At 41.0% G+C, this 20,222-nt stretch overlaps 1 protein-coding gene across 1 annotated transcript in view; it reads left to right on the forward strand.

Moving 5' to 3' along the window:
• KLHL7 (kelch like family member 7) overlaps nucleotides 1–20,222 on the forward strand; it is a 1,243,755-nt gene that overhangs the window by 1,036,573 nt on the left and 186,960 nt on the right. The window lies entirely within an intron of this gene.

The raw sequence follows: 20,222 nt of genomic DNA on the forward strand, positions 1-20,222 counted from the left end.
CATTTTCATATCAATCAAAAAGAGATATTAGCTGTAGAGAATGCCCTGACAGCCTTCAAGGATCTACTACATCCAGGGCAACTATTGCTAAAGACAGACAATACTACAGTTATGTGGTACATAAACAAGCAAGGGGGCACACATTCCTACCCCCTCTGCAGGCAAGCCATGACTTTGTGGAACACAGCACTGACCTATCAAGTACATCTGCAGGCACAATTCCTGCCAGGAAAGAAAAATACTCCGGCAGACAAACTAAGCAGAAACCTCATGGACCCTCACAAGTGGAAACTAGATCCATAGGTCTTCAGCATGATAACAAGGAAATGGGGATGCCCAGACATAGATCTTTTTGCCTCCCCTCACAACTGCCAACTACAGAGATTCTGCACAAGGACTTATCACTCACAAGCATGGAAAGTGGATGCTCTATCATTCAGCTGGAAAACCCTAACAGTTTATGCCTTTCCACCACTGCCTCTCCTCCCCAAGGTACTCCTAAAAGTCAGACAAGAGAAGCCAAAAATGATTCTGATTGCCCCAGACTGGCCACGCCAACACTGGTACCCAATCCTAAAGAGCTTGTCTCAAGGCCCAGCCTGGACTTTACCTCAAATTCCTCATCTTCTGACTCAACAAAACAATCAGATCCTGCACAGCCAACTCAGAACCTTAAATCTGGCTGCATGGCAAATAATATAGCCACTCAGAACACACCTCTCTCTAAAGCTGTTATGGGTGTCATTTTTGAAGCCAGGAGGCCCAGCACCAGGAAATCTTATGCAGAAAAATGGAAGAGATTCTGTGCTTGGAACTAGGCACAAGGACTTGAACCACTTGTTCCAAATATTCCTCAGATTTTACAATACCTAACTGAGATGCTGGACAATGGCCTATCCTTCTCATCAATTAAGATCCATGCCTCTGCCATTTTAGCTCATTAAAATACGGAACCTCCTATTTTCTCACATCCACTGCTAAGACAGTACCTCAGAGAGGCAAAAAAAAAAACATAAGACCCCGAAGGAGAGCACCGATACCTGCATGGGACCTCAACTTTGTCTTGGAAAAACTCACACTGCCTCCTTTTGAGCCAGCCAATACAGCTGATATAAAATTTTTATCATGGAAAACTGCTTTGCTCCTAGCAATAACTTCAGCAAGAAGAGTCTCAGAGTTACAGGCATTAATGGCACTGGAACCTTTTATCATTTTTCATCTGGACAGGGTTTCTCTAAGGACAAACCGAACATTTATGCCAAAGGTAGTATCCAGTGTGGCTCTTAACCAAACCATTCATTCGCCAACATTTTATCCAAATCCCCAGAATAAAGGGGAGAGACTTCTGCACTCTTTGGACATAAACAGGCAGCTACGCTTCTACTTGGACAAAACAAAAGCTTTCAGAAAAACTGAGCAACTGTTTGTAGCATTTGCTGCAGGATCACAAGGAAAGGCTATCTCAAAGCAGACTATTTCAAAATGGATGGGACACTGCATTCGTTTCTGCTATGCACAGCATGGCAAGTTAGTGCCTAAGAATATTAGGCCACATTCTACCAGGGCAGCAGCCACTTCAGCAGCCTTTCTCAGAGGAGTACAAACCAAGGAAATTTTGGAGGCTGCAACTTGGAGTTCAGTGCACACTTTTACCAAGCATTATCACTTACCTCTTTACTCTAAAGCCAGAGCTGGCTTTGACACTGCAGTTCTGCAGGGCCTCATAGCCACTCCTAATCCTATTTAGACTCAGCCGCCCTACCTCAGCTTTGGGATTCAGCCCAAGTGTAATGACTGCAACAGTGAAACATGATGAACATAGTACAATTGTGTACCTACCATAAATGTAGATGTTCGGGTGTATTCACTGTTGCAGTCCAGGTTACCCACCCTCCATCCCCCTTTCTATGCTGGGACTTATCTATACTTCTCTATCCTATACAACCTATGTGATGTATTTACTTGTAGATGAAGGTATTGTTTTATTTTACTGTATGTTTTTATAAGCAGTATGTATTGCCTACCTTTTTGGGTCACCTGACATCTGGGGCAAGAAAAACTGAAAAAAATGGTGTCGGCTCCATCTTATATACCCCTGGCGCACAGCAACCAACGTCGGACAAGGACTTTGGAATTCAGGCCGACTGTGGGTAGCCTGCCAGCAGGATAACCCATGTGTAATGACTGCAACAGTGAATACACTCGAACATCTACATTTATGGTAGGTACACAACTGTACTTTCCCACACACAAATTGGTCCAGCAATATCCATATTTATGGGGACATGATAAAATGAAGTATTTAAGAGCATGGATTAGAAATTACTCTGTTGTGGCAGCTAAAAATATGTGGGAAGAGACTAAGCAGAAGATAATACAAAAATTGCGAAACTGGAAGCTTTGTTATATGGATGTGGATACTAAGATGCAAGCAATTAAAATGTTTAGTCCCTTTAGTCTTACACACAGGTCAGGCATATTTTTATCAACCAGAGGAGAAGCTGTGGATAGCAATTAAAAAAGAGTTGAAGGATTTTATCTGGGAAGAGGAGACAGCAAGGGTCAAGCGTGACTAATTCTTCCAGTAGGACAAGACAGACCAAGATTACCTAATTTGAGGTGGGTATTTTAGAGCAACACAATTAAGGCTCTTATACATAGCACAAGCAGAAAACTATAATTCAAAGTGGAAAGGAATGATGATGATACAGGTGGAAAGCTCAAGAAATAAGGAGAAACTGGGATTTTGGATGCAGAGTCTTAAGGAGAACAACAAACATAATACAGAGTATTATATTCATAAAATAGCAGGGAGTATTCTAAGAACTAAACCACTATGAAAATGGAGAAAAGAGATGCTGCCAGTAGGGCTGACTGTGTTAGGGATGCAGGTAATAGGCAAGAGGGGAATGGAATTTATTGGGGAAACTGACAAAGGAACCAAGGTATTGGGAGCAAATAACTGGAAAGGGAAATATAATAGAATGGGAAGAGGCCAAGATTTTATTTGGACTGCACATTAGAGATTGCCTTCCCTATCAAGGATTGATGTCAGAGTATAGGCAGAGAGAGAAATAGGGGGCTCTTAAATGAAAGACCAGCACTGGTAGAGTTTTTAATAGAATCTAGAACAGAAGCTGCCATTAAAAAGGAGTATTTAGTGGAGCATGTAAAATAGGGTTCCTATTAAATGATCGAAAATGTATTCTTTTGAATGCATCTTGATCAAACTTGAAAGCACGAAAAGGCAAAATAGCGAAACGGTATATAAACAAATGATTTCCCTGGGAAAGAAATCGCTTGCCTGCTTCCGCCACTTTGCCATTTTCGTGACTGTAGTGCAATCTCGGAGTTGGTATATTTAAGTAGGGGGGTATGAGGGGCACAATCCCCCACACACACATTGGGGGGTGTGGGGGAGAAGCCCCCCCACTTTATGTAATGTTTGAAAATATTTTTTTTTTGTTTTGTGAAAGCATTTGAGATTGTAAGCTTTCGCTTACATGGGTTCGATAGATCATCATTTGCTTTTTTAAGCATTCGATGATTTAACATAGACCCATAAAATATTATATAACTATAAGAATAAATCAGAGGTGCTTAGAAAGGATTGGGAAGAGAGATTGGGTAACCAGTTCACAAAGAGACAATGGAGGAATATATGTATATCTCCCAAAATATGCAACAGAGTCTATAATATTTAGAATGTTTGCCTGGAAATGTTTACATAGGTGTTTTTATACCCCAAGAAGACTCCAAAGAATTTTTCCTCAGGTGGGTAGCAAATGTTGGAGGTGTGACATGCAGGAAAGAGGTGGCTGCGAACATATTTTTGGGAGTGTAGTGAACTGGCAAACTTTAGGAATTCCCTGCAAACTGCTCTGTTGAAGATGCTGGGTGAGCGGATTGAATTGACTGGGAGATGATATTTTTGAGCTACGATACAGAATCGGAATTGCTTAGACTTAGTAAAGCCTTGCTGAGTCTAATTATGGTGGCTACCAAAAAAGCAATTACTAGAAAATGAAAATTAAAGTCTAAAACAATTTTATTAGTAATTTTCAATGTAGTAACAAAGATAAAATACCTGGAAAAGGGAAGGAGTAAATGACCTGGGAACAATATATTTAGAGAAGTAAAGGGGTTTAAGAGGCAGGATTTGAATGAGCCATATGATACTTAACTGACAATGACTGTATAGATTATAAGTGATGTATAACGTTTGCAACTACAATTGTTTCAATGGTGCCTGTAATGTATAATGTTTGCAACTAAAGTGGTGTCAGTGTTGTTTGTTTTTCATTTATATAAATGTAAGATTGCCTGTGTCATATGTGATAATTTAATAAAAATGTTTATTGGAAAAAAAACTGTGCAAGCAGTAAAATAGTTGTTCCACTCGCCATTTCCTAAATGTCACAGGACCTTTCCTACCAAATCACAGGAAGATCAAGGTTGTTGAGTTTTTTGATCATTATGCCTTGCCAGTTTCCATCCTAGACTATACCTACTCGCTCAAGAAGAGCTAGGCCTATCAAGCCTAGTCCTCCTTGGGAAAACTGTTGATCGCTTTCCTGAACAAACTAATTTCAACACAATATGGCTTTTGAACAAAAGGCCAGGGGAAATGAGGCAGGAGCTGAGGCAAGCAACAGAGCAGAGACAGGAGTAATAGTCCCCCTACAAGACAGGAGAGATATCTCCCATATTTCAGCTGTTTTAACCAATCGTCTCACCTAGTCCGTGTTCCCCTTCCCTGTCACAACTGAGTAGAAGGACTGGCTCAAGGACAGAGGGCTATGCATAGTAAACCAAGTCCCAAAACCCTCCCTCCACCATTCATGGGGATGCCCACACCTTCTAACCAGGTGGTCTTAGTAGGTCCCATCTTAGACCAAGTCCTTCCATCCACTGCATTAAGAATTCCCTTGGCAAAGCAGTACAGTGGTTTTATTCAAGACTCTTTCTGGCATCCACAAGACTTATTTTAGAGTTTTCCAAATTAAACATGTATCTCATCATTAAAAAAAAGTTTATCATCTTTTAAAAAAAATTGAAAATGCTAACCTTGCAGTCCTTCTTCTACCAGATGCACTCATACTTACCTTGGATATGAAGGATGCCTAGGCATTTACAGAGAACGCAGAAGGTCCAACATCCAGAAGCAAGTAAGAGGGCTGTAGCTGCAGAATGCTAGAAAATGGTACCTGACTGAGCAATACATTAACTAGGGGTTTCCCTGCGTGAAACTGAAAAAAATGTTTAAAAAGCTTGTATAAGTTATTTGTTTGGATGCAGTTTGATTACTGGCTAGAAACACACTACTTGGAGCATGAAAGAAAAAAATCTCGAAAAAATAAGAAAAAGGCAACTAGAAAAAAAGAAGAAAAACATTTGTATGGGAAGAATGTCATGCCTGATTTGCAGGAAGCAGACTTATTTGCAGCATCAGTACTGGAAATGGCTTCCAGTGTACTAGAAGACAACATAGACCAGTTACACATAGAAATGTTTAAAATAAGTGAGACGTTGGAAGAATATAACAGCATGTGAAAATGATTGAAAAAAGAAGTGTTAAATAATCAGTGTGATAAACTGTAAATTTGAAGATGGTTGACTAAATTGAGTAAGAGAATAACCAAGATTGAGAAATTAAGTGGAGACAGGTTTGAAAAATAGTAGTTCTAGAAGACAGATCAAAATGAGAGAACATGACGTTCTCAGCAGTATTATATGAGCTGGAGAAGTGGGAATGCTTCAGACAAAACGATGGTAAAAAGAAAGGTAATGACCATTAATGACACTAGGGTGTTTTTATAAAATGATTACTCTTTTATACTAGACAAAAGAGGAGTAAGTTTATTCCAGTCATCAAGAGTTATTGTAAGGCTGGGATGAAATTTAAACTGCTCTACCCAATAGGTTTCAGAATATTATTCCAGATGATTCTCATGTATATATGGAGGCAAATACCAGGCTTTGGTGGAGAAAAAATAGTCAGACAGCAGAACTCCAGTCATCATGGTAAATGTGACTGTCTTTCTCAAACCCCTACAAGTAAAGGGACAATGCAAGTGAAACTTGTTTATTTGTTTCAAAAGAAAATGCTTGAGTGACAGAGAACACCATTGTCTGATCAGAAGAATTGAGAAACCTTAACAATAAACCCACTACCAGTACTGCAAGAAGGCAGAGAACAAATAACTAATCAGGTGAAGCTGGGACTTATTTTGAACTTGTTGCTTTATTACACCAGTAACATTTTACATTAAGTACAGTCTCCGTGCGTCTTGTGCAAGATCTGCTCTGGTATTTGGTTTGAAATTCAAAATTCTATCTTTCGCCCACAAATATTTTTATGGTACAGAACAGAATCAATCCAACACCAGCATTCAGCGCTTCTATCTTTCGCCCACAAATATTTTTATGGTACAGAACAGAATCAATCCAACACTAGCATTCAGCGCTTCTGTGGATCACTAGTGATATCTGCATTGCTTACTGTACTTATTTCCTTGTTTCACTTGAAAGAAAGTTACTGTTTGTCGTTTTTGCATTTAGTTACTTGTATCACATTGCACTCAAGTTACCTGGCACTTGCTCACTAAAGCAATTATATAAGTCAGCACTAAAAATTAAAAGCACTACACCCTCACTCCCCACTGGCCCTTGTTTTCAATTAAGGATTTCCCAATATTATTCTAGCATGTCCAAAGGTCAGTTGTCAATCTCCTCTCCGGTCCAGCTGGTGAATCTGGGAATCTTGAGGCAATGTTATAACTGCCTCATGTACACAGACAACCCTCTCCTCCTCCCACATAACACAAATACTTGAGAGATGCAGCTATTTAGCCAAACTGGAGGCTGAGCTCTCTCAACTCAGGACTGGCAAGACCAGACAGGAGGAGAAGGCAACTACACACACCACAAAACCAGCCTCACATAATGCTACCACTCCACTGAATCAAACACATAAACACACAAAGACATACTCGGAGGCTCTGAGTAAAAATTTACCTAAACAGCAGAGGCCTCCAAAGCAGACACCCAAACAACTGCTACCTCAAGACACCCCACAAGCAACACACAAACCACAAAAGCAGTGTGCAAAGCAGTCACAGCCCTTAAGGCCAAATACAACACCAAGCATACTTGTCATAGGTGACTCCATAGTCAGACACACTGACGTCCCACTCACCAGGCTGAACAAGGAGAGGGTCACAGTAAGCTGCCTATCGGGCGCTAGAATCCGCCACATAACACAAGCACTCGGGTCACTCCACAGCAAGTACAAATATGACACAGTCATTGTCCATGCTGGTGTGAACGACCTGAGACGTACCTCCCTGGACTGCATGAAAAGAGACATAGAGGAGCTCTCTGATTATGTAGCCCAGGCAGGTATGACCCTAACCCTGAGCAGTATCCTTCCTTCACCAAGAATGATGCCACAATATAGAGACAAGATGATCAGCTTTAACAATTGGCTTAATGTCTGGTGTCATTCAAAGGGGATCCAGTGTCTGTCTGCCTGGGATGACATGCTTGACAAGCCACGCTGCTTCAAGGGACGGCTTGCACCTGTCACCCTGGGATTCCGGATATTGGCTAAGGCTCTTGCCACCCCATAGTGCCTTTTTAGGCAAGGCTCAAATTCTAAACCTACCACCCTAGAAAACAAAAATGGGAAGAAATTGAGGGTAATGCTGCTCAATGCCAGAAGTCTAAATCTCAAAATGCACGCACTCGAGGCCCTTCTCAGTATGGAGAACATCGATGTCTGTGCTGTAACTGAAACCTGGTTCAAGGCTCCTGAGAGCACCCCGGCACTATTAGGTTTTTCCTCATATCATGCGTTCCGGCCCCAAAACCCGGACCACTCTACAAAAGGAGGGGGTGTATCCATATTCATAAAGGATACTCACACCTCCAGGTTGGTGGCAACGCATGAAGCTTCGGAAACCATCCAGGTGCAACTAACAATAGGCAAAACTGCTCTACAAATTGTAGCATGCTACAGGCCACCCTCTCAAACTCAGGAACCCCACACAGCCTTCCTGAAGACACTGGAGGGTATAAATGTATCTCCAAACACCATCATATTGGGTGACTTCAACTACCGAATATAGACTGGGAACATTACTCAAGCCCTAACTTTCTAGCCCAACGGTTCCTGGAGTTCATAAATTCAAATGCCATGGAACAGCTAGTCACTGTTCCCACGAGAGGAGAAAATATACTAGATCTCATTGTCACAAACATGGGGACAAAATGCTCCACACCGGAAGTATATCCCTCATTGGTGAGATCTGATCATAAACTAATCTCACTGGAAATCCACATCCGCCCCACCCCAAACAAAAAGACCATAGTGAAGAACTTCTCTAAAGCAAACTTCACACTACTCAAGACTGGTGTGGTATCCTTCAAGGCCCCTGAGTCAGAGGAAACCACAACCCAAGCTGCGGAAGCCCTTACAAATGCCTTCTATGAACACATCCAGGACTGCATGGATCAGGCAATCCCAAATAAAACCAAGACTCTTTCCACAAAGGGCAAACGTCCAGTCTGGTGGACCCCAGCCATTAACAAACTTTACAATAAGAGGAGAAAGCTATTACATGATAGAACAAAATCCATAAAAGGGAAGTCACCCCTGATCATTATTAGTAAAAAATACGAGCACTCATAAAATCAACTAAGGCCAATTTTGAGAGAAAAATTGCCATGGATTCAAAGGACAATCATAAGGCCTTTTTCAGCTATGTTAGGAACCTGGGTGGAAACTCACAGATATGCTCAGAATTAGTCCAAAATTATACAAAAATCACTGAACCCACAGACATTGCCAACATACTGGCAGACAGGTTCAGTGCAAACTTCACCCCGTCTCCCCCCCTAAAGGAGAGATAACTATCCCAGCCGAGTGTAGCCTCCCGGACATCTCAAATGCGCAGGTGAAAGCTGCTCTCTCTAAAGCTAAAAACACAGCATCAATGGGACCGGATGGTGTCCCCGGCTGTGTGCTACACGAGCTAAATGAGGAATTAAACCCGCACATAAGGCAGCTGTTTAATCTCAGCCTTACCACAGGATCGTGCCCAAGGAGTGGCGTCGGCAACTGTGGTCCCACTCCACAAAGGTGGCGCCTCACGGACCCTGGTAATTACCGCCCCATAAGCTTAACAAGTCTAGTCTGCAAAGCTATGGAGAGGATCATAATGGAGCTCATAAACAAAGATATAGGGGACTTGCAGACATTGGACCCGACCCAGTTTGGCTTTGTCAAGGGAAGATCATGCCTTTTGAACTTGGTCGACTTCTTGAAATAGTCACCAAGGCCATTGATGAGGAAAGGCAGTCCATACAGCCTACCTTGACCTTGCAAAGGCTTTCGACACAATACCCCACTCGGGTATTGTAGAAAAACTTACCAGCTTAAATGTAAACCCATATGTCACAAGATGGGTTGCAAACTGGCTTAAGGACAGAACCCACAGGGTTAGAGTTGCTGGCACTGTGTCAGACTCCAAGCCGGTCACAAGTGGTGTCCCACAGGGCTCGGTCCTTGGCCCCTATTGTTTGGCATCTACTTCTCAGAAGTACAGGCCAACATGGGAGGACTTTGGCTGACAAAGTTTGCAGATGACTGCAAACTGGGCCATAGTGGAAAGTGCATCGGACACTGATATCCTTCAGAAGGGACTCACGGAAACAGATAGCTGGTGCCAGAGCCATGGCCTGAAGTTAAACGCCAAAAATGTATAGTCATACCCTTCGGGAAAAACAAGGTAACCCCAAGCTACCATATAGGTGGCAATCCACTAAGCACAGAAGAGGTTATCAGGGACCTGGGGACCCAGGTTGACAGTGGCCTTTCTTTTGACACTCACATTGCTAAAGTGGTTAGAAAGACCTTCTACATTGCCCACCTGATCATGAAGGATTCACATCCAGATCTAGTGAGGTCATTGTTCCCTGTACTCTTCACTTATCAGACCAATGATCGAGTACAATGCCCCATTCGGGATGTATCTCACCCGACATCTGCAGCAATTGGAGAGACCCCAAAAGTTCCTCACCAAAAGGATAAAGGGACTCCAAAATCTGTCATATGCTGCCAGATTGAAGAAACTCCAGCTCTATTCAGTCGCATACCGCCTGCTCAGAGGTGACATGTGCCTGACATACAAGGCCATGTCCAACCCGAATTAATGGACATGCTCCACCTCAAAAAATCCAAATCCACCAAAACCACTAGAGCAAGCGACTTAAACCTTAGCACGGATATAAATAGGACGTGCTGGAGGGATAGATTTATCACTCAGAGACTCCCTATGCTGTGGAATAAAATCCCGGTCCATGTGAGGCAGAGCACCTCGCTGACTCTGTTCAAGAGAAATCTAGACCTGTGGATGGGAGATCGTAGGTTTACCCCGGGAATCATCTCTGGGTCACTGCTGGACAGAGGCACAACAAACTAATGGGCACAGTATTTTTTCATATAAGGGGTGGCGTAAGCCACAATAATTTGGGCTAGGCTTATAAATGCCTTAGGGCAGATAGCCTAGTATAAACCTATGAACCTATTATAGGTGACAAATTCCATCATCCACCATTGCTAATCACCAAGTCTTTCGGCTTTTCCCGGTTAGGGGTCGCCACAGTGGAACTCCGGTCCACTAATGATTGGCAGTAGATTTTTACGTGCCGAAATGCTGGCCCTGACGCACATCCTTCAACGATGGTACGTCCATTCACGCATGTCTCCACACACAAGACGTTCTAACTGAGAATCGAACAGGACAATGTCTTACTGAGAGGCGACAACGATACCGCAGCACCACCACCGTAGCTAATCCCGAAGTGGTATTTAATATTTCTCCCTTCTTTGTAACCCAGGTAAGTAAATGTCCACTAACTTTGGCTGGTGTCTCCCTGGCTTTCCCACTTTTCTTTAACTTTTATTCAGTTATCCCACTTATTTTTATGATGTTTATTGGGGGTGTGTTTTAAAAGTTCCCTTTTTTGCCTCTTAAGGTCTTCCATCAAGTTTACAATATCCTGTATCAGTGGTTCCTAGGCTGATTTCCATTTTTTCTTGATTCTCTTTTTAGCTAGCATTACTAACAGACTCACTATGGACTTTTTTTATTTTTTTATTTTCCAAACCAGTTAGAAACAAATTGGGGGGAGTCAACACAAACTGTTCTTCCATTACTACCTGCAATACCCATTCAAATCTTTATTTATGTTTACTTAGTTTCTTACATCCCCAAAATATATGCTTCCAGTCCCCTTTTTCATTTTTTCCATATCTCCAGCAATTTTGTCCTGTCCCCAGGAGCATCTTTTATATCCTCATTGGTGCATAAAAGTATTTGCGTAAGCACTTCCACCCAAAAATTCTAAATTTCCTGGACTTAGTAGCCACTCTAATCATGTCATAAACCTCTTTCCAATTTTCCCTTGTAAGATTCACTCCAAGTTTTTCGTGCCACTCTTTTTTTATCTGAGACCATCTCGAAGTCCATTGATCCATCAGTAATGCTGTGTATATCCTGTTGACTTTGCCCTTCATGGTTGCCAGAGTAGGGAACAGGTGGAGGAGACCCTGGAGAGGTGGAGATATGCTCTAGAGAGAAGAGGAATGAAGGTCATCAGGACTAAGACAGAATATATGTGTGTGAATGAGAGGAAGGATAGATGAATGGTGAGGATGCAGGGAGTAGAGGTGGCGAAGGTGAACGAGTTTAAGTAGTTGGGATCAACAGTTCAGAGTAATGGTGAGTGTGGAAGAGAGGTGAAGAAGAGAGTACAGGCAGGATGGAGTGGGTGGAGAAGAGTGTCAGGAGTAATTTGTGACAGACGAGTACCAGTAAGAGTGAAAGGGAAGGTCTACAAGAGGGTAGTAAGACCAGCTATGTTATACGGGTTGGAGACAGTGGCATTGACAAAAAGGCAGGAGTCAGAGCTTGACGTGGCAGAGTTGAAGATGTTAAGATTTGCACTGGGTGTCACGAGGTTGGACAGGATTAGGAATAAGTATATTAGAGGGTCAGCCCAGGTTGGAAGGGTTGGAGACAAAGCCAGAGAGGCAAGATTACGTTGGTTTGGACATGTGCTGAGGAGGGATGCAGAGTATATTGGGAAAAAGATGCTAAGGATGAATCTGTCAGGTAACAGGAAAAGAGGAAGGCCTAAGATAAGGTTTATGGATGTGGTGAGAGAGGATACGCAAGGTGGTTGGTGTAACAGAGCAAGATGCAGAGGACAGGAGGAAATGGAAACAGTTGATCTGCTGTGGCGACCCCTAACGGGAACAGCTGAAAGAAGAAGTTGCCTTCTCAGATCTAGAGTCTGTTAATATTTTTATCAAGCTTGTTTTTTCTCTTGAAACTCATTATCTCGTTCTCATATTTTCTATGTATTGTTACTGCTGCTTTATAGGTTAGGAGATATAGCCATTGTAGCTGGAATCCTTCCATCACTTGTTCCCATGCCATCCTGCTTTCCCCAGGAATAGAATTTCATGTTGCCTTCAGCCCATCTTTTGATCCCGTCTTTATTTAACCTAAATGGGGGGAGCTGTCACCTCTATGGAAAGTATCTCAAACCTTCACTCCTTATACTCTTTCATTTGTAATGTTTCTCTAAGTTTTTGTCCTAGTTCTGCAGTATACATTTACTGTTATCTAATAACTTTTCCCATATAGATGCTAATATTTTCTAGGATTCCCATTGCCACTGATCAGTTATAGGGATGTCCATATTAATGAATAATTGCATGTCTGCAGCATACATATCAGCTTCAGCTGTTTGGCCCAATGGTACTCCTGCAAATTAGAGACTACCCTACCTGCATCTGCACAGGTAAAATCATTTTCCTCCACAGTACTCTAGGATACTGATCATTCAAGATATATTTCATAATGCTTTTCTCAGCCTTTCCTAGAAAACATTTCCTGGATCAAATACCAATGCTTGTGATATGTAATTTTTTTATGGGACAGTAAATGTATAAACTGCTTGAATTCTTTGTTCTAGATCACTGGGTGTAAAGGACCACTTTTTTAGCTCTTCCTGCATTTTCACCCAAACTCTTTCCCAGGATCTCCTCGCTGTTTCCTGTTCTGGCTAACCAAATTCTGAGATATATCAGTTTGTAATGCCCCCCCTAAATAGGGATAATTTTGTACCAAATGGTACATAGTTTCTCCCAATAGCCTTAGTCTTTTTCTTCATTTATTTATTAACTAAAATCCTTTCAAAATCTCATAATATATTCAGTACTCATTTTGACATCCCTCTCAGGGTCATTCAAATACAGAATAATATCATCCTGCAAATAATGCTATTTTTTTCTGGCCTTCTTACCAGGACCATCCTTTCATTTCCGATTGTCGAACCTTCTAGTCCAAGGTTTCTGAAATACAATGCAAAAAAGCAGAGATGAAAGAAGGTATCCCTGATGAGTACCTCACTCTGTATGGATCATCTCTGATAGACTGGCATTTACCTTAATAGCCATCCTAGAACCGTGATATAGTCCCTGTGACAGCAATATAAAATCCTCTTAAAATCCCATTCATTTCAGTGTATACCATAGACATTTCCAGTGGACACTGTTGAATGCTATTCTGCATCTAATGCCAGAAATACCAGCTGTCCCTTTTCCCTTTCTAACTCTTCCAACATCTGGGTTTTCAAAGTGTTGTCGAAGGTTTTGTCTCCCTTTTACAAACCTGCATTGATCTTCTGTTATTAATTTTGGAAGTATGTTAGCTAATTTATTAGCTGGAATGCTTACAAAGACCTTATAATCATGCTGTAATGTAGAAGTGGGGCAGCAGGAGCTAGGAGCACTGTTGTCCTTCCCCTCTTTCAGTATTAAAGAGATGATTACCCTATGCCATGAATCAGGAACCACCTTGGTATTCCGAATCTCATTAAACAAAGCATGCCATTTTAGTAATATTTTTCTCTTCAGCATTTTCCATAACTTTGAGAAGCCATCCCCCTAGGGCTTTTACCTGCTGTTCCTATGTAACTGTTAGGGTGATAGGTTGCATAAGCAAGTCATTATCCTTCTCTGTTAATTTTGGGGTATCTAATTCCCTGAAAAATAATTCCAATTCCATACTTAATTGCCAATCCTCTACACACTTACACCAACCATATAATTGAATGTAAAATTCCTATAATATTTTATGTAAACCTTTCTTGGATCCCACCATTTCACCTGTTTTTAGGCACCATAAACTAAAGATATATCTATTAACTCTCATTTGTCTTAGGTCTACCTGCCTGTACTCTCTGATATGTGGGTGAGCTATCATCAAAGAGACTTTTACATGCTACTTGATTAAGTACAGTTCTCCCCTCTATATTCTTCCTATAACGAGCCTGCAGATTTAACATCTTTCCAGTTTTGCAGATTGCCCATTCTATCTTGAAGATCTTTTATCCTTGCTAACGTAGCCTTTTTCCACCTTCTCTTTTTCCTACATTCTCTAGAATTGGTTTCCTTCACCTTAGTTTCCAGTTTCAGTTATCGCCTCCCATTCCTTACTCTTGATTTCGGAATGTCTTGCACTTTCCTCATAAAGTTTCTTCATCCTACACTTTTTATCTGGGTATCTTATCCAAAACATATGCAACCTCCAATACTTGGTCCCCTTTTCATATAATTTCTCACCCAATTCAAATTTAACCAGTGCATGGTCCAAAATTAGTGTGGAATATGTTACTTTTCCCATCAAGAAGTTGACATGTTTTGCCATGATATACCATCTGTCTAATCTGTACCTGGTACCATGTTTTCGATTTACAAGTTTCCACTTTAGCTCAGGTAAACGACACCCTACCCCTCCATAGCCACTAATCCATAGTTTTTATTTAGTTTTTGAGTATCTCATAGGAAATGGTTCCCAACCTTCCTATTATTCTTATTCTGTTGATCCAATCCTTGTCCTAATTACTTAATATATGCCGTTGTCTGTAGTTACATCTGCCTTGTTCAAAAGCCCTGTCAGGCAATGTCTAGGTGATGTTTACCAGTCATTTTTCTAGGTTGACTGCTATATTTATTAACCCGAGAGCAGTCTCCATTAACCCCACACACAAAATATTCTTCTGGGTTATTGACATTTCTAGTAAGAATTACTTCATTACTTGTCTAAAAGCTTGCCTTGGTATTCCCTCCTTAATCCAAACAGATGATCTAGTTATTTTGTTTTCATCCCCTACCATCTCTTCCTCCCCATGCAAAGCACACACACTAACTATTCCAGTTACACCGCCATATTGCTTAACCCCTTGCATAATCTCCTTCAGTCCATTGCGATTATTGTTTGGTTTAGGCCTTTTCCCTTCAGTTTTATAATTCCTCCCCCCCCAACAATCTATTAATAATGTGGACACAGGATAATCAAAACATTACACCTATTATTATTAATTACAGGCTTTAATCTACTGAAAATTCAGTTGGTTGGGGAATAATAATTCTTCTATAGTAATCTAGTTTTTGTTTAATTTGTCTACCCCTTCCATATGCCTTTAGTCTGTCTAAAGTCATTTAATATTGTATATATTAGAATATTATGTTACGGTTTGCCTGGCCAGTTTATTATAGTTCTCCTCCCCCCTCTTCAGTCAATGATTTCATATTCTACTTTCCACCATTTCCTTCCATAATCTTTTGGTACTTCCCATCATTGCATTCTGCTGTGGAGTACCAGGAAGGGTTTTACCAGCCACGTCTTTTTTAATTCCTTCTGTTTCTTGGAACGATCATGCTTGCCTCCCTCTCCATTTGCTCCCTCCACATTTCTTACTTCCTTGTATCTTTCCATTTCCTCAGATGCATCATCTGGATCAATAAAGGACTTGGGACCTGCTGGAAACATTATTTTTAATACCCCTGCTTACAGCATTTTAAAAATTCCTCTCTTTTTAACGGGGTAGTGCCACTGTCTCATTTTTACTTCATTACCCTGCATTTTTTTATCTTAGCTGTTATTGGCATATGATCTGAAATGGTTATTGGATATGTGTCAAAACGTTTAATTAAATGTATGTGCTCCTGTGAAATATAAATTCTGTTTAGTCTAGCCCAATTGTTGTACCTTGGAGAATAATAGATAAATTGTCTCAGAGTTCCTACTATTGAATTCACATCTTCCATCCCAAATATTTTCAAAGATTCATAGAAGGTTACTAGGCTAACAGCCCTAGAGCCCTTACAAGCCTAGCCATATTTATCCTAAGTTGCCCCAATTGTCGGTGGTTAGGTGAGTGAAGTTTGCAGAGGTAAGGGTCTATGATAGTTAATAATGACTTCCACTGTCCAGCGAGAGACATGGGCTCCACCCCAGCAGTGAATTTGCAGTCAACCAGGTTGCATTTGAAGAAAGTCAGGGAGGGCCTCTGTTTCACGTGAATTGGAAGCTTGTTCCAGAAAAGTGGCATTCTCTGGGAGCTGTATCTATCTGTCCAACATGACCTGTTCATGTCAGAATGACCTGTTCATTTCAGAGGCTAGATTAAGATCCCTGGAGTAAGTGACCCTTCCACAGTTTGATTTACAAATGTGTAGCATTTCCATCAGGGCTGAGTCAGACTGCCCTGTAAGCCAGGCACAGGTTACCCCTTAACAACCTGTGGGAGACAGAATACAGTAACAGGGCTTTCACTCTTTCCATGTAAGACTGGTTTTGTGTACCCTGTAATTTCTTGATGAGAAACCTCTGTGGTCTCTCCAATTGTTGCAGGTATCTGGTGAGGTACACACAAAGGGAACATTGTACTCAGTTATTGGTCTGATGAGGGCCAAGTATAATGGAATTATAACATCTTTAGATCTAGATGTGATGCCTTTTCTTATTAGATGTACCACATAGAAGGGTTACCTTACTAGTGTGGATACATGGTGGTCAAAGATTAGGTTGCTATTTCTTCAGAAATGTACCCTCTTTTGTTATATGTTTTCCCTTCTAGCCCCCCCCCCCCCATATACATACTCACTGTTGCAAATCAGGTTCCAGTCTCTACGTGTAAGTAATATTCCCTGCTGAAAGCTGATTATTTCTGCCAAAATGTTGTTAAGCTCCATAATAACAGTTTTAGGTGGAATATAAATACATGCCAGCATAATCCTCCTCCTTTGCCAGTAGCCCATTACTACCACAGATCTATCACTTCTATTTTTTCCCTCTTCTATCACTGTTGGAGCTCATCTAGCAACCAGCACAAGTACCCTCTTTTTCCTTTGTCCCTGATACTCTGCTGAATATCCCTCCTGAAATCCTTTCTTTATCAAGCTCACATGCTCGTTTCTTTCCAAGTGTGCCTCATGTAACATTGCTATTTGCACTCTTCATTTCTTAATATAATCTGTACTCTTTCCTTTTTGTCTTTGCCTGTGAGGCCATTCACATTCCAAAATAATATGTTTAGTAAAGCCATGGTTTTGTAGGTTCATAAGTGTAAGCAGGGGCTTGGGAGGTAAAACATTTACAAGTAGGCATCTGAAAGATGAACCATTTGCAGGCTGCCTGTGTCCATTACAGAGACATAGGAGCCAAACCAGAGATGAATTTCCTGTTCCTCACCCATTTGTCCAAGTTACACTTGAATTGGGTTAGGGAGGAATTCATATAGATGGGGAGCCTGTTCCTGAGAAGGGGTACTCTCTGGGATACATACCTGTCTCCCCTGCAGGTCTTGTTTATATCATAGGCAAAGTTCGGGTCTTTAGAATAGGTCATTCTGGTACTGTTTGTTTTATGGATATGCAGAAGGTTCATAAAGGTGGTGTCTGACAATGCCTCATATGCCAGGCATAGATAGGATACAGAATACAGGCATAGGGCCTTTTGTCAGTCTGCATGGACATGTTACTTACATCTTGTATTCTTTTAGTGAGGAACGTCTGTGGACGTTCCATTTGTTGGATGTGCCTGGTTAGGTACATACCAAATGGGGCATTATACTCAATGATAGGTCTGTTGAATGATGACTAATGGAATAATAACCTCCTTGGACCTAGATGCCATAACTTTGTTTATAAGTTGCACAACACAGAATGATTTCCTCACTACTGTAGACATGTGGTGGTCAAAGGCTAGATTGCCATTTGTCTGTGTCCCCAAGTCTTTGACTACTGGGTCAACTCTTAGAGGTTTGTTGTCAATATGAGAGTTGCCAGGGGTGGATGATTTCATCAAGGATACTGTTATGTTTTTCTTAACATTTAATTGAAGTTCATGGCTCTGGCACCAGTTTTTTGTCAATGTCAACACTTCTACATTTGTGTCAGTGTGGATTCTGTGACCGCTCCTAATGTGCAATCATCTGCAAATGTAGTCAGCCAGAAACCATTGACATTGGCCTTGACTTCAGAGAAGTAATTGGCAAAAATGAATGGTCCCAGGACCAATCTCTGAGAGACTCCTCTTTTGACTGGCCTCTTTGTAGAGGTGGACTCCCTATTTCTAATTTCCTGGGTCCTGTCTGTGAGACAGCTGGCTATCCACCAGGTGACACATCAGGGTTTATACATAATCTCTTAAGTTCATCAACAATGCCCAAGTGGGGTATTGTGGCATATGCCATGGCCAGGTCAAGGTAGGCAGTGTGAACTGTTTTGCCCTCATCCATTGCTTTGTTGATGTTCTCAAAGAAGTCCATCAGGTTGAATAGGCATGACCTGCCCTTGACAAAATCAAATTGGGTTGGGTCCAATGTTTGGAGGTTTCCTACATCATTATTGAGCATAACCATGATAATTCTTTCCATGGCTTAAAGCATGTAGAATGTGAGCATCAATCCCAATACTTCTCGCATGCTAAGCAAGTACTCTATTATTTGAGATAATTCCCCATTTTGATGAGAAGTTATTATTCCCATCTTTTGTATATGACAGCTTTTTTAAATGTCTTTTTCCAGCTTTTATGTTACATGTACCCACTAATGTTTGCCAGGTTGATCTTTTATACAGTTGTTTCTTGTAATTTCCATTTCAATCTGTCAGACATTTTACAAGACATTTTGTTTTAATGAAAACCCTTAAAAAACAGCTCCAGAACATTCCCATAACCTATTAACTTAAAACAAACAAATGAAAACTATGTACGTCTTCAAGTAATGAAGATTATCCCTCGTGATGGGAACACTTGTTCCAAATCAACAGCCGCACACACAAGCACAGCCTAACCTAAAATTAAGGTTATCTATGCTAGGACGTGTGTTACAGTCTGTGTTTCTACTTACACTAATTGCTGTCTTGTACTGTCCTTCCAAACATTAATGACATGAAGTAAGTCATTTGCTTGTCAGTCCCCCAACAAGTTTAACAAAGTCAACAAAAATCTGGTCTGTCTCAGACACTTTTTCTTGTAAAGTCGTATTTCACAAATGTGAGCAATGCTTTTATAGCCTCACATTTATTCAACTAATTTCTGTGTTGATAGTCTTCTTCTTGTTTCTGTCCATCTCCCAACCCAGATTCCAGTTCAAATGCAAGGTACTCCCAATTCTTCTAGTCAACTCCTGTGTTTATTTTATCTCAAAAGCATTTTCCTTTGAAACACTGGAAAAGGTTTCAAATGACTTACTTCATGTCATTAATGTTTGGAAGGACAGTACAAGACAGCAATTAGTGTAAGTAGAAACACAGACTGTAACACACGTCCTAGCATAGATAACCCCATTAAGGTTATCTATGCTAGGACGTGTGTTACAGTCTGTGTTTCTACTTACACTAATTGCTGTCTTGTACTGTCCTTCCAAACATTAATGACATGAAGTAAGTCATTTGCTTGTCAGTCCCCCAACAAGTTTAACAAAGTCAACAAAAATCTGGTCTGTCTCAGACACTTTTTCTTGTAAAGTCGTATTTCACAAATGTGAGCAATGCTTTTATAGCCTCACATTTATTCAACTAATTTCTGTGTTGATAGTCTTCTTCTTGTTTCTGTCCATCTCCCAACCCAGATTCCAGTTCAAATGCAAGGTACTCCCAATTCTTCTAGTCAACTCCTGTGTTTATTTTATCTCAAAAGCATTTTCCTTTGAAACACTGGAAAAGGTTTCACTGTCAAAGTCTGTTTATGAGCCTTACCACCAGACGAATGAGAAGCAAGAGTCCCCTTCTGTTTGACAGCTCACGCCTTGTTGGACAAACTTGTATTTCCCCCTTAGCTTGTTCTGCATCAAAAAAT

The sequence above is a fragment of the Protopterus annectens genome, chromosome 3.part0, assembly GCF_019279795.1.
Source record: "Protopterus annectens isolate FY-2018-M chromosome 3.part0, PAN1.0, whole genome shotgun sequence".
Lineage (NCBI taxonomy): Eukaryota > Metazoa > Chordata > Ceratodontiformes > Protopteridae > Protopterus > Protopterus annectens.